We start from the raw sequence: 14,943 nt of genomic DNA, 5'->3' as shown, positions 1-14,943 counted from the left end.
GTGGATTTGGCCAATCGAGCAGGTCAGGGCCGCGGGCAGAGGGGCAGGCGGCACACCTGGGCACAGGTTGAAGGCGGGTCGGCAGAGCAGAGAGACCCGCTGGTGGGACACACCTGCTGCCGTGTCCTGGGACCCGAGGCCTCTCTCTCACCAGGGGACCATGCGGGGCCACCTCTGGCCTGACCCTCGCCCACCGGTGACCAGTCTGGGAGTATCCAGAACCCCCCCTGCCCACCCCCCACCCCCAGTCACTTGGAGTTCGGATTCTGCCCCTTCCTCTCCACGGATGCCTCCCGAGTGCCAGACGCCCCATGGGGAGTTCACAGCCAGTAAGTCACTGAACCCGCGAGAGCGTCTGCACCCTGGAAACTGCCCCCAGCTCAGCACACAGGCCACGGTCACCCTTCATCATTACGGTCTGCTCGTCCTGCCCTCGGAGACCCTGCCCTGCAAGCTTCTGAAAAGAGCTGGCCTCCGGACTCCTGGATCGATTCCACAGCCTGACCTGTTCTTTCTAAACAGAAGAATGCTGCATGACACTCAGTCCTCCCTTAAAGGCGTGGGGCTCTCCGAAAGGTGTGCAGATGGCGATGAATTGGGACCCAGGCCCAGCCTAGTCGAGCCCGTGCATCTTCGTAACCCGGGGCGGGAGCAGCGGCCGTGGGGAGAGCCGGGCCGTGTCTACCCGGCCTGCATCGAGCACGGGGCCGGGCCTAGGTGAGCAGCACCTGGGCAGGGCAGGGCTGGTGGCCCCGGCCTGTCCCCCGCTCCCACCCGTCGCTGCGTCACAAGGCGGGGAGGGCAGGATCATGGGGCATCAGGGGTCCGGGACCTGCGTGCAGATCTGGGCTCCCCCTCTTGCCAACTCTGGATCCTCAGCTTCCTCACACGTGAAAGGAGGATGATAAGGATTGTACTTAACTCCTAGAATCCTCAGGATTAACTGAGATAAGTCCAGGGAGCTCCCAGCTCAGTGCCTGGCTTGCAGTCAGGGCTGAACAAGTTTCACCTGAGAAAGAAAACCAAATGTAGCGCCACGGAGGCGAGGAGACCCGCGGGGAGAAACGCCACCTTGCTGCTGCCCATCGTCTCTGCTCAGGAATCAGGGGAGGCACTAAATGCCCTAGTGTGAGCCTTCCCGTTTGTTCTCGGCCACCCCGTGTGACGTGACTGTCCGAGGGTACACAGCGAGGTCACTGCCCCCCCCCCGCCCCACAGTGGAGGTGAACCTGACAGAACAGCTTGAGGGCATCTCATGGGGGATTTAGGGTTGAAAACCGACAATAATAAGAGAACCGGAGCTACCATAGATGATATTACTGCCAATAAAACAATCATTATTATGACAATAGTCCCATCGTGTTATTTTACTAAATCCACCCAACAACCGCGGGAACCCTTAGGTGTGCCCCAAAGGCTAATGGAGTAAATCCAGCGGAGGGTCCATCGTATTCCCATTGTGCTCATGGGCAGAGACCCAGGGGACCTGTCCGGGGTCTGTGAGGCAGGATTCACAGGCAGGTGTGTGTGGGACCCATGCCCAGGTTCATGCAAAACGTCCAGCTGAGCCACTGCAGAGGGGTGCCCGAGCCTGGCCTTGCCCACTTCTGCTTGGGGGATGCTGGGGCCAACCTCTGGGGACGCGCCCCAGGACTGCATGTGACCCAAAAGCCTCTGACCTCATTTCCTCCTGAGAACAGGCTGCTGGGATCCCCTCTGCTGTCTCGGGGGAGCGGCAGCTCATCTGTAGGAAAACTTGTCGGGAATTTTCCCTCTTGGGCAAATCCTCACATTTCTTTCCTCTTTTGACGTCCTCAGCTCTTTTCAAAACTTCCAGGAGCCAACTCTGACTCGAAGGTTGGGAAGGGGCATGCATTTGAGTTGCAGTGAATTGTTGAACCAGGTTTTGAGCCCTTTCCTTTTTGCAAATAATCATCAAATTAGAGTTGGAGGAGCCCTGGACAATCCTGTAGTCCAGCCTTATTTTACAGGCGAGGAAACTGAGGCCCGGGGACGTGACTATCATGACACTGCTAGCTGGTAACAGAGCCAGAACTCTCTTTTTTTTTTTTTTTTTTTTAAATTAATTAATTAATTAATTTACGGCTGTGTTGGGTCTTCGTTTCTGTGCGAGGGCTTTCCCCAGTTGCGGCGAGCCAGGGCCACCCTTCATCGCGGTGCGCGGGCCTCTCACCGTCGCGGCCTCTCTTGTTGCGGAGCACAGGCTCCAGACGCGCAGGCTCAGTAGTTGTGGCTCACGGGTCCAGTTGCTCCGCGGCATGTGGGATCCTCCCAGACCAGGGCTCGAGCCCGTGTCCCCTGCACTGGCAGGCAGATTCTCAACCGCTGCGCCACCAGGGAAGCCCGAGCCAGAACTCTTGACTCTCAATTCAGAGCTTTTTTCCCCAGGTCATCTCTCTCTCTCTCTCTCTCTCTCACACACACACACACACACACACACACACACACACACACACAGAGGATAGCCCACTTGATAGTGTGATAGAGACTGACGGCGCTCAGCCCAGCATCCACGTTCCCCATCCAGCGGTTCTCTAAACATTGACCTTGCAGCATCACCATCACCTGGGAATCCAATTCTGGAGACATGCGAATCCTCCAGCCGCCCGCTAGGCCAACTGAATCCGAAACCCAGGAGGGGGGCCCAGCAATCTCTTTTAACAAGCCCTCAGGGTGATTCTGATGCAGCTAAGGTTCGAGAGCCAAGGCTGACGATGACTTTCTGTGCCCTGTGCCTATCCCTCGGCCCAGGTAAGGTCCCAGCTGCGGCTGCGGTGGGCGTCTTCTGGCCACATCTCCCAGTTTGTCCAACTCAGGCTGTGTGCAGGAGCGAGGGCGTTCACATCCCCGGAGCCCCCTGTCCTGACTGTGGTGCCCCAGTCACATGGCAGCTTCCCCCCAGCATCCTGGCCCTTTTCCGTCCTCACCTCACCTCCCCTCGGCCCACCCTTCTCTCCCAGGATCACCTCCAGGATACCAGCACCCAAGTCCGCCTTGGGATCTGCTTGGGGAGTCGCAGACTAAGACAGACAGGACCACGAGTGGCCCAGGGAGGGGATGCAGGATGGGATTCTAGCATCGCCTCTCACCCATCAGACGGCAATGAGCCCACATCCCTGACATCACAAGTGATGGGGACGAGGTGCAGGGACAAGGAAAAGCGTGGGCGTTCTCTCTCTGCTGCTGCAAAACAAGTCGCCCCAAACTTCGCGGCTGAGCCCAGGGGCCGGCAAATTACAGCCCGTGGGCCAAACCCAGCCCTACAGCTGTTCTTGCCCACAGCGTTTCCTGGGTGCACAGCCACGCCTGGTGGCTACGGCTGTTTTCACTCTACGAGGGCCAAGTCGAGCAGCTGGGACAGAAATCCTATGGCCCGGAAAATCCAGAGTATTCCCTGCCTGGCCCTTTGCCGAAAAGGTTTGCTGGCCTCTGGCTTAAAAGAGCACCCCTCATCTTGCTCTTTAGTCTGCAGTTCGGGGATGGCTCCGTGGGGACAGCCTGTCTGTGGTCCACGCAGAACCAGGTGGAAGACTCAAGGGCAAAGGAGGTCCAATAACAGCGCACGACCACAGGGTCCCCGGGCCCACCGTGCGCCACGGCACCCGGGGGCAGCCGCTCAGCTCGTGTGCCGGCTCGACAACTGCATGTCCCCTCTCTGTCCTCAGACGCCCCAGGCTCTGAACCACGGGCAAACACAGGACTCTGAGCCCAGCCGCTGGAACCAAGGTCGGAAGGAGGGCTGGTTCCTTCTGCTGTCCTCCCGGTGACCTCCTCGGAAACTGGCATTCTGTCCCTGCAGCTCCAGCGTGTGCTGGACTCAGTGGCCTGGTTCCCAGAGGGAGGTGCTCCCACCAGGGAACACAGTAAAGTTTCCCCTGAATCTAGAACTGCAACCGCTGCCCGGCCACTTTGGTCCCCATGAAGCTGGGCCAGCAGACAAAGAACGGGGTTGCTATACGGATGGGGACAGTCAACTCTGAGCACGAGAAGCTGGGGTTGGCACTTGGTGACGGGGAAGGGATAGAGATGCCTGGAATTCAGGGGACTCGTTGGGGCTCCCCTGGATGTTGCCACACTCGGTGATAGCAGGGACCGTGCAAACACAGCTGGAGAAGGTGTAAGGACTCGGCGCCTTTGGGAGGAAGGTGTGGACCACTCCACTCACTCTGCCTGCTCACAGCGAGAGAGCCAGCGCAGGGCAACCTTCAACCAGGGGGGCGGAGTCGGAGCATAAGTGCCCACCAAACGGCCTCCCGAGGGACAATTCTGGGACATGTCCTCCTGGGGATCCCAGAGGGACTGGGACCTAGCAGCCCACAGGGCAGTGGCACAGCCCCTCTGCTCCCTCACACACAACCCATCTGCAGCCAAGCCTGTGTCTGAAGCTCTCTTCTGGGAAGACCCAAACTAAGACGTTAGTGACAGGGTGTCCTAGGGGCTGCATGCTCTGGCCAATGGACTTTAATTTTGCAGCTACAAGTAGGGGGACCCCAGTAATGCTCTTTAAAGGGGGCTGTCTCCCCTGACACACGTCCTTCGCCCTCCCCATCCCCCCTTCTTCCTTCTTCCTGCCTGGACAACAGGCACAATGGCTGGAGCTGCCACGCCCTTCTTGTGACTGAGAGGCCATCTTGAGATTGGAGGCCACCCACAAAAGATTGCAGAACAGGAAAACAGAAGGAGCTGGGGTCCCTGTTAGCACAGTGGAGCTGCCGCACCCCGCAGTGTGTATTCTAGAACGGTGGTCACACGTGGGGATGCTAGAACCCAGCCGCCCGGGGTGGGAATCCCAGCTCAGGCACTTAGCGGCTGTGTAAACTTGGACAAGTTCCTTAACCTCTCTGGGCCTCAGTTCCTTCAAGTGCAGAGGGGGGCTGAGGGTATACACTCAGCCGGGCTTGTGGTTAGTGCTCTATTATCCCATTTCCAGGCCATTGAGCTTCGGGATCCTCACTATGTGAGGAGAAAAGGCTAATTTGTCTAAATTCTTTGTTCAGGTTGCTGCTACTTATAACTCTCCACAGGGCACCCCATGGCAGAATCTTCTAGAAAGCTGGGAGACCTCTATCTGAGGAAACTCCGGAGGAAGAAGACCCTGTGATCATCAAGCCTTAGGGTCACTGGGCCTCATATAGGAAGGGGCCTCCGAGGTTGTCTGTTCCTATAGCCTGGGTTTGCCAGGGCTCAGCCGAGGGCATCCTGGGTGAGCTCCAGGGCATAGCCTTAACCAGCTCAGCTCCAGTTTCACGAGTTGTTCATACAGGTAAGATTTTGTCTGGGGAAAAAATTGCTGGCCGTGTGCAACTAGCCATGAATTGCAGGAATCCTTTCCCTGGCCAGGAGAAGCATCCAGCGCCTGCCTGAACTCCTGGGTGGTCAGGGAGCTGATGTAAAACCCCCATCTCGCCCGTCCAAGATCAGAGCCAGTGGAGAACTCAGATGTCAGTTGAGTGGAGATCAAAATGACACCTTCTATTACTTGTAGGCGAGACTGTTGCTGGTTGTGCAATATTCTTTCTCTCCTTCTTCCTCCATATCATTATCTCATGCAGGCTATGTGCTCTCTTAAAAAAAGACCACATTGTCCAGCCTCTCTTGCAGCCAGGAGTGTCCAAAGAAGATGGAAACCAAAGTGCTGTGTCAGATTTCCAAGAAGGTCGTGCTAGAGGAGCTGACTTAGCTGGGATGAATATCCTTTTTGTCCTTCCTTCAGCCTCCTGCTGCCAGCATGGAATGTGGAGGCAATGGCTAGAACTCCAGCAGCCATCTTGGCCTGTGAGGTGACTCTTAAGAAGAAAGCCTGTACTGAGGGTAGGAGGGAGGAAGGCTAGGAGGCTGAGGGCCCCATAGAGTCATCATACCAGCCCTATGTTATCAGACTTATTTGTGGACACCTTTGAGAGAGAAACAAACTTCTGTGCAGTTTCAATCACAGTTATTTGGGGTGTTCTTTTATGTGCAACTGAATTGGCTCTTCATCAATAGCTTGGTTAAAGGACCACGTGACTAAAAGGATTTTTCAACACTTTTGCCAACCTGATGCTCCAAATCTGGAACTCGAGACAGTCCCCTTCTCTCCCACGGGAAGGTTTGGTTTTACAGGGATGGCGTATTCCCCCAGATCACTGCCTCCCTCTGGTCCTGCCTAGAGATGAAAGAAAAGAGAGAAGATCCCAGCGTGCCCAGTCTTCTCACAGATGAACCCCCAGCTGAGAAATCCAGGGGAGCAAATCCCTTCTCGAGGGAATTTAAGGAGGGTGACAACTGTTTCAACGTGAAACAGGCCTCCCTTCCTCCTGGGAAACTGCCTCGTTCTGGCACTGGACTGCTGGCAGGTTCCTCATCATACTGAACTGGAAAATCTCCATCCAAGGATGATGCCGTGGGGGTGAGCTCTGCCTGGATCCACACAGAACAGCCTAATCTCTCTCCGAAGGGTCTGAGGATGCTTCAAAGCAAATGGAGAGCCTAGATTCTAGTGTTGCCAGATGAAATATAGACGATCCAGTTAAATTTGCATTTCAGATAAATTTTGGGGGGTAAAATATGTCCAAATATTGCAAAGGACATACTTGTACATGAAGACTAATTTGTTACCTGAAACTGAAATTAAGCTAGGCATCCTGTATTTCTATTTGCTAAATCTGACCACCCTAGCCTAGAGGCACCACATTTCCAGACACTGAGATGGGCACACTCCAATTTCGGGAAAGGATGTGATGTGAAGAAAAATGCGAATGTGGCTTCTTCGTGATTTCCAGCTGTCACGATCTCCTTTCTTCCTGCCCGTGGTCCTCTGGGCCGATTCAGACCCTGTTGGCTCTACGGGTGCCCCCAGCAGCTCCCCTTTCATGGCATCTGTACCCCCAACTTTGTCGCCCTCAGATGAGCCGGACCCAGGGCTGAGCCGATCAGACTCTGCATTCTCCGGCTACAGTGATTGGCTGGGGGCTGGCAACACGTGATCCAAGTCTGTCCAATCAGAGTGGATGGCAGAGTCTTTGCTGTGTAAGGATGGCCTGGATCTCACCTGGAAGGTCTCTTGAGTCTCCGGAGAACTGAGCGGCAACCAGTCCAGGGCCAGATCCAAGAGATAAGCTCGCTCTATCTTCTAGACTTTTCTGCTTACTTGAATCAATAATTCATCTTTAACTGAAAGCCAGCTTGTTCTGGATTTTTCTGACACTCGCGAACAAAAGGGTCTGGATACAAATCCCAAAAACTGGAGGAAGTGAGGGAATCCAGAGAGCCTGTCCCATCCCCATCTATGCAAAGTGCTGGGCGCCTTGCAGCCCCTCAAAGACTTTGACTGCCTTTAGCCTTTATGGGGTTCCCACGGAGCTCCCACTTAACCTCCCACAGCTCTATGAGAGAGTCTTGTTAATCAGCAGACAAATATTAATAATAATCAGAGCAGCTCACGTTTGATCCTCACACCAACTCTGAATTGGGTGCTATATTCCTCCTGCTTTACAGATGAGGAGACAGAGGTTCTCAGGGGTGACATAATCCGCCCACGGTGACGTGGAGGGGCCCGAGGTGAAGCTGGGGTTTGCACCTGGGCAGTCCAGTTGCAGAGCCTGCACTCCTCATCCTGAAGGGCGTCCTTGTTTGGGGTGCCAGGGTGGCTGGAGCAGTAACAGAGGCCACCAGGTGGGAGTGTGGAAGGAGGACTGCCCCGGAAGCCCTGGGAGGGTCAGATCCTGGCGCCAGCCCACCGCACTCAGGGAAGGCCAGCTGGCCCACCCGTCCCGCCTCCGTGTGCCGGTCTCATCTTTAGGGCCTGACGATCCACCTTCCCCGTAATGGCAGCCGCCGATGCGTGGGGAGGAGCTGAAGGGGCAGCAGGGGTTGGTTGCTCCTTGCTGCCCTGTGCTCGGGGGATGGGGAGGGAACCAGTGCGGGATCACAGGAGCAGGTAGGCCTCTCTTAGAGAAGAGCCGCCAGCCACCCTGTGGAGACCAAGGAGACCAGGGCAGGGGTTGGGGCGGGGGGGTGGTAGGAGGGATGCTCGACCACGGTCCTATGGACAGAGATTCCTAGGCACCAGCTGGTGGCAGGATCTGGGGCTGGTGTCTCCCAGGCTTTCTGAACTGGCCATTGCCGGGCAGAGTGTCCCTCCACATTGCTGGGAACACGCCCTGGGCTTCATCCGCTGCCTCTGCCTGGGGCTCCGGGGACGAGGCTGAGCCAGGAGGGCTGAGGAGTGGGGATTGGCTTGCAAACCTTGCCGCCCCCGCCCCCGCCCCCGCCCCCGCCAGGCATAGGCGGGTCCTTGATCGGCTCTACTTCCTGTGCACCCTTTAGAAGGTTTACCACACAGCCTGGCGGGTGGGAAAGAGCAAGCTTTGGATTCATACAAATGTGTTTTCTCTCACGGGGACTGTTGTTAGAGGCCCGCGCTACCTCCAGTGGGTCCCTTCACACTCCTTCCGCAAGGCAGCTGGCTCCTTCTCTAAGATGTGGATCTCAGGATGCCGCTTCCCAAAACTAACCACCCCCCACACACAAGCGGCCCTCCACTGCCCACAGGGTCAAGTTCTAGCTCCTTGGCAAGGCAGCAAGCGATCCTGGGCTTCTCAACGGGCCCTTCCCGACCTCCTGGCTTCATATCCCCCTCCTCCAGCTACACAGATCTGCTCCCCATCGTGTTCTGCTCTCGTTGCTTTTTGCCTGGATAGCCCTTCATCTGACCAACACTCCTCACTCAACCTACAAGATGAAGCTCAGGCATCACCTCTTCCAGGAAGTCTTCCTGGTCCCACCGTCCTGCCTTCTGCCCCTGACACTCCCCACTGCCCCTGCCCCTAGGCTGATGGGGTGCTCCCGTGTGTCCTCCCTGAAGGGTGCATGTTGTGGACACTTGAGCCTTGCAATTAGCCTCAGTCCCTTTTTGCTTTGGCTGCTGGGATGCTCAGGGACCCCCTTTAGGCCTTACAGAATGCACGATCCTCACCAATCTCACCTTCCTCTGGCTGTACCTCATTTCCTCAGCCCCACCTGCTTTTCCCCACATTTCCTCCTCTGTTCCATTTATCCTTCTGTACGGCATGCCTGCATTGCAGCAAACCATCCCCAAATCCTGCTATGGGGAATGAGGCAAAGCACAGATATCAGTAAATGGAAATGATAAAAGTCCACCAACTTCTATGAATCCAATTACACGAGGAGTAGGAGCAATGCATTTCTCCTGAGAGACAACAAGATGGTGTGTCTGCGCCTCACAGGGTGTAAAGTGTTGTTCATATTGAAGGGAAATGAGAAATAAATTGCTCTGCTTCTTCCTACCACTCACCTTCTGAGTTTTCTCCTAAGGAACCTTAGCAATCCCAGAAAATCAGAAGTGGGGAGGTGGCCTAAATCACTGACGCCCCCCCCCCCCCCCCCCGCCGCTCATTAGCGGAGCCGGGAAGGTCAAGGTCGATCGGCCTCTCTCCAAAACCTGAGCATTTTTGATCCCACTCAAGGCCACCCAAATTGTCTTAGGGCGGCAATAGGAAACTAATAGACCATCTAACAAATGACCACGCACTTATTGACTTGACATAAATGTATCTGAAACTTCTGTAGTTAGAAGTTCAATTTGGGTCTCACTGGGCTAAAACCAAGGTCTGGGAGCTTTCTCGGTAGCTTCCTCCAGGGGACAATCTTTTCTTTGCCTTTTCCAGCTTCTAGAGGCTGCGCGTTCCTCGGCCCACAGCCCCGTCCTCCGCCCTCAAAGCACATCACTCCAACCTCTGGATCTGCCCTCTCGTCCCCTCTCTCTCTGACTTTGACCCTCTTGCTCGCCTCCTATAAGGACACTTGTGAGTACAGTGCGTCCACCTGGAGAATCCAGCATCATCTCCCCATCGCAAGGTCCTTAAATTAATCACATCGACAGCGTTTGTTCTGTCACTGACGGTAACGTAGTCACGTGTTCTGGGGATCAGAGCATGGACACATTGGGGGCATTCTGTCTACTACAGTTGAGGCTCCCAGGCCAACCCTAAGATAAGGACTTGGGTGCAAATAGTTTATGTGGGGAGGTGGGGCAGAGAGAGAGAGGGCAAGGGGGGAAAGGTCAGGGGAGGTGCGCCAGTGAGCGGTCACTGCTGGGGGCATCTGGGGCTCAGTCCCACCGAGGTCCCTCTGAGCAACTGGGTAAAACATGCCTTGCAGTTTCACACCTAGATGCAAGGAACACGGTGACACCCACCCAGTGCGTCCCTCCCCGGCTGAGGATTTCTCCCGGGGGGGCGTCAGCGCGTGGGCCCCTCCATGAGGAAGCCTCGTGCTCGAGGCAGGAGGCCATCCACGGGTAAGGGACTCATCACACAGGCCTCGGTGACCCCCAGCGGCCGAGGGGACGGCAGTTGGGGCGCCGACAGCGTCTGTTTCTGTGGGATTTGCCATGGGGGCCCTGAGCCTGGAGAGGTGACGTGACCAGCTGCTGAAATGTGAGGAAGGGGATCCAGACAGAGAACTGGGTGCAGGAGGAGGGGCACTGGAGCCACGGGTCCACACAGTGAGGGGGTGGAGCCGGCCCCCCACCTCCCCTGTGCCCTCCACATCCATCCCATGACCCGGGCTGGACGCAGAATGGTCCCGAGAAGCCCAGCCGCGCACAGCATGCGGCACTGTTGGAACTGGACAGGTTTGCAGCACTACCTCCATCTCCTGCCAGAGAGAGCCGAAGCCCGGAGAACGGAGCCCGCTCCCCAGGACTTTCCTGGAACCCATCACAGCAGAGCGCAGTGGAGAAAAGCACAGCCCTCTCAGCCTGCACGACCGAGGACGGATTCAGAGAAACCCACCCAAACACGGAAGGCCTGCCCTCTCGTGCTCATCCCGGAGAAGTCTGCTTTTGTCCACGTTGGGGTCCGGGGTGGCTCGGCCCCTCCCAGGTGTGCGTTTGCCCTCCTGGGCCTCAGCCCACCGATGCCGAGAGGGGGAACTTGGGCAGAGAAGGCAGGTCCGTCCTTGAGCGCCTCGGCCCACAGGTGGCCCTGCCGCTGCCCCTCACTTGTCATCAGCGAGAGCCAGATGCCAGGAGCGGGGCTGTGCGGCCCGCCAGGAGCGGGAGGGGACCTGCTGTCCCAGAGGTGCCCCGGCCTGACCGGATCTCGGGCCAGTCAGCATCTGGGGGGGGGGGGGGGGGAGGGGAGGGCAGATCCCCCAGGAGTGGAGAGGGGACACTGTGGGGTTATGGGTGACCGAACATGCCACTGTCCCAGGCGCCCAGCGCCGCCCCCGGCCCCGGGAAGTGGCCCCGAGATGAAGTCCCTTCCTTCCTCCTGGATCTTGGTCTGACCCTCTTTTTGTCAGGCTGCGCGGGCCGTGACCAGCAGACCCCTCTTCTCTACCTCTTTGGCTGCGTTTACTACAATGCTAATAAAACCGAGCAAACAACTTTTACGCAGTCAGTGCCCTCAAAGTGGCCCCAGAAGAGGGGGTGAGGCCCAGGAGACCGCTTGGTCCTCTCCCCACTCACTGATTTTCTTGCAGCTTTTGACTCAAGGTAGAGTTTCTATCTTGGAGGCAGAGGGAGGCTGGGCCCCGGTGCCCCCTCCCATCAGCCCCTTCCCCCCCCCCCCCCGGCCCCAGCGCGGCCCATCTCTTCTGTGAAGCGTCTATTTACAAAGCAGGTCACGATCTGAGGAGCACGTTGCCGGCTAAAAATAGAAAGTCATTACGGAGCAGACAAGAGCCAGCTCCGGCCTGCGAGAGCTGCGAGCTGGGGCAGCTCTGTTCCCTCCTCTTCTCCCCTTTTGCTCCTCCAGCCCTTCCTGGCCCAGCACCGCCGGCAGCTGCAGGTCACGGGCCGCCGGGCCGCCCACGGGCCGCGCCACCGCCACCTGGGTCCTGGCTCGGCCCTAGAGCCCAGCCCGGGCAGGACCTGGTTTCCCTTTGATTCTTTCGACAATCCCCCCGAGGCTAGTGTTCTCGTCCATTCGTCCACTGAGGGACCCGAGGCTCTGAGAGGCAGGGGACTGTCCCCAGATCAGGAGGCCAGCGGGTGGCAGAGCTGGGAGGAGTGGCAGGTCCGTCTCAGGGGATTTGTCCATCACGCCAGGGGCACCACCTCACGTCCACAAGGACCATCCTCTCTGGGACGAGCGCCGTGCGCCCTGGTATCATGAAGAGACCCTGGGAAGGGCGGGGCCCCTATCTGCCCGCCCCCTTCTGGGGGGCCTGCCTGGGAGGCGGGGTAGGGGACCCTGATGCCCCTCTTTGCTTGGGATCCACCCCGTAGGGTACCGAGGGTGCCTGCCCTGTGCCTGGGAGAGCCTTGCGGCCGCGGATCGAGAAAACAGCTCTCCAGATGGGGGATGGCCTCTGGTGCCTTCTGAGAAGGAAAGGAGACGGGAGCCTTGCGCATGAGCAAGGGCGAAGAGGGGCCCGAGACCCCGGAGCTCCTGTCTCCACGGAGGCTCTGGGCGGCTCAGCCTCAAATCAAAGTTCGAGAAGGAGAACTTGCGCGGTTGAGAGAAGCCCCGCCCCCCCCCGGGTGTGGGAGCGTCTGGACGAGCGGAGGCCGGTGCGGCGCGTGGCCCTGCTCGGTGTGGGGCAGGGTCAGCTTTCTGCATTAGGCTCCTGCTCAGGTGGGGGCATTGCTCCTGGCATCTCTGGCCAGTGTGGCAGGGCCCCTCCCTTCTCACCTGCAGGGGCTGCTGCAGCCGAGGGCGGGTGGGGGATGCCCCTGACAGTCTCCCGCGCTGGGTGCCGTCTGCTCGGGGGATCCCCTCGCCTTGACCCACCGGGAACCTGGACAAGGCACTGCTTGCTCCTTTCTTGAGTCCTGCCCCTGGCTGAGCGCACAGTGAGCCAGGAGGTGTAAGGAGTATGTTTTGCTGAAGGGTGCAAGTCACCATCCTACTGTGACACAGAGGGAGGACTGGGTTGTGACTTTTCCAGCTAACTTGACTCCTTCATACCACGCAGTAGAAAGAATGGAACAAAACCTTATTGCTTGGGCCATGGACTTCAAATGCAAATGGCAAATGAGGCCAAATAGTTACCAGCAAATGCCTGCAGCGGGCTGGGTGGGAGGCGATAGAGAACCACGGGGACTGGGGCAAACCCTGGGGCCTGTGCCTCGGTTCCATGGCTCCACGCCCCAGCAGACCCAGGGCACGCAGAGCGCGGGCTGAGGTTGCAGGTCCCCTGCTTATCGGGCAATCAGAAATGTAGATAATCGTGTAGCATTATTTGGTAGCAGATGAAAATAATCTAAAACACTGGGAAAATAATCTAACAACACTTGTTGTTGGCAAGTCAGAAGCAGAGAAGATAGGCACACTGCTTGATATTTAATGCAAAAGTTTTTCTAAGGTATCTACAGCTTGACCTAAATTATTCAGTATAATAGATGTGTAGGAAAAAGTATCTATAGGGAGGTGACTATTCTGTGATACAGTTGTACCGTTTGGTTTTAAGATGGAGAAGTTAAGCAAGGGAAGGAACAGCTCGCCTGGATCAAGCCGGCACAGCCTTAGGAACGATTGATAGGGCATGTGTGGTCATTATGAAAACAGTCTGTGGTTTCCCATGATGAACTCGGAATCCCTTTCAATCCAGAGAAACCAGGCAGAGAGGCCTACACAGGGCCCACGCTCCTGGGACCTTCTTGGGCTTGGAGCTTCCCCTACAGCTGCTCTGCAGACAGCACCACGGCGACCACGGGGGCCCGAGGTGGCTCTGGACTCAGCTGCCCGGTGGACTTGCCCTTCGCGTCCCTCTTTGGAAGATTTTGGATCTTGCCCCCCTGCATCATCATCTTTGGAAATCATGAATTTCCTGCCCACAGAGGGAAGCAGATCCAATCCCCTCTGCCCTGCACCGTTGCATTATGATTCGCTTTGGGTGTTGACGTTGATGTCCCCTCGACAGCCGCCGGCGGCTTCCCCAGGGGCCCGGCCTTGGGCGAGGGAATGAGCACAGCATAGCATTTCGTTTGGGGAGATCGTCCTGCATTTTGCTGAGCAGAAATACCACGTAAGGCTAGACCGGAGAGCTAAAGGGGCTCTGGTTTTTAGAAACCCTGTGTGATCTTTCCCGCCCACGTGAGGGTGGGCGCGTCCTCCCCGCACCCCGCACGTGCTCAGCCCGCCCCCGGCCCCACCCTATCACCCCAACTGCTGGCTTCTGAGAGTCCCTCCACCGCACCCCGAGGTGGCGGCGACAGAGAATCTCCGTCTTAGCGATGGAAGAACCGAGGCTCAGAGAGCTTCCACATGGCTCAGCTGATGGGGAAGGAGAGGAACGGGGAAGCCTGGCCCTGGCTCTGGAGAAGCAGCCAGGGGTTAAGGGTGATAGGACATCGGGGGTTAACAGGACACCCGCGGGGCCGGGCGCCTCTGTCTGGAACCGCGGTGGTCTGCTACTGGGAGAAGTGGGTGAGGAGTCACTCGGTGGGCAGCCTCTTGCTCCCGGCTGGTTAGACCGGTCGAGGCAGGGCCCAGCCGGCGGCCAGGGGGCCGGGGTCCTGGGGCGGAGGTGGCCAGGGCCTCCGGGAGTGATGGCTCTGGAACCAGCGGGGAAGCTGGGCCGAAGCCCCCTCGGGGGCCGCGAGGGTCAAGGGAAGGCTGTGACCCACACCTGAGGACTGCAGAGGCTGCACCCAGCGCGCCGAGTGCGTGCCGGGCAGCTGGGGGACCACTCGCTGGTGGGCGGAAGGGGCCCTTGCACCTGGCGGGCACTTCACAGGCGCCTGCTGTCGTGGTGAGTGTCGTGGGGAGGGGCGAGTCCTTGTCCTGCCCTCAGGAGGTCACTGTCATGGAAATGAAGGCTGAGGCTCTTCACCTGGGGAGGGGGGCCGAGAGTGGCGTCCGCGGTCCCCCTGGGAAGTGCCTCTGCGCATGCGCGCGCCTCAGGGTTCTTCCCGTCCCGGTGCACAGCTGACACCTGCCAAGAGCTTACCACGTGCCAGGCCTCCTCCTG

Source organism: Eschrichtius robustus, chromosome 17 (genome assembly GCF_028021215.1).
Source record: "Eschrichtius robustus isolate mEscRob2 chromosome 17, mEscRob2.pri, whole genome shotgun sequence".
Lineage (NCBI taxonomy): Eukaryota > Metazoa > Chordata > Mammalia > Artiodactyla > Eschrichtiidae > Eschrichtius > Eschrichtius robustus.
The sequence above is the reverse complement of the archived record's forward strand: the minus strand, read 5'-3'. Positions refer to the sequence as shown.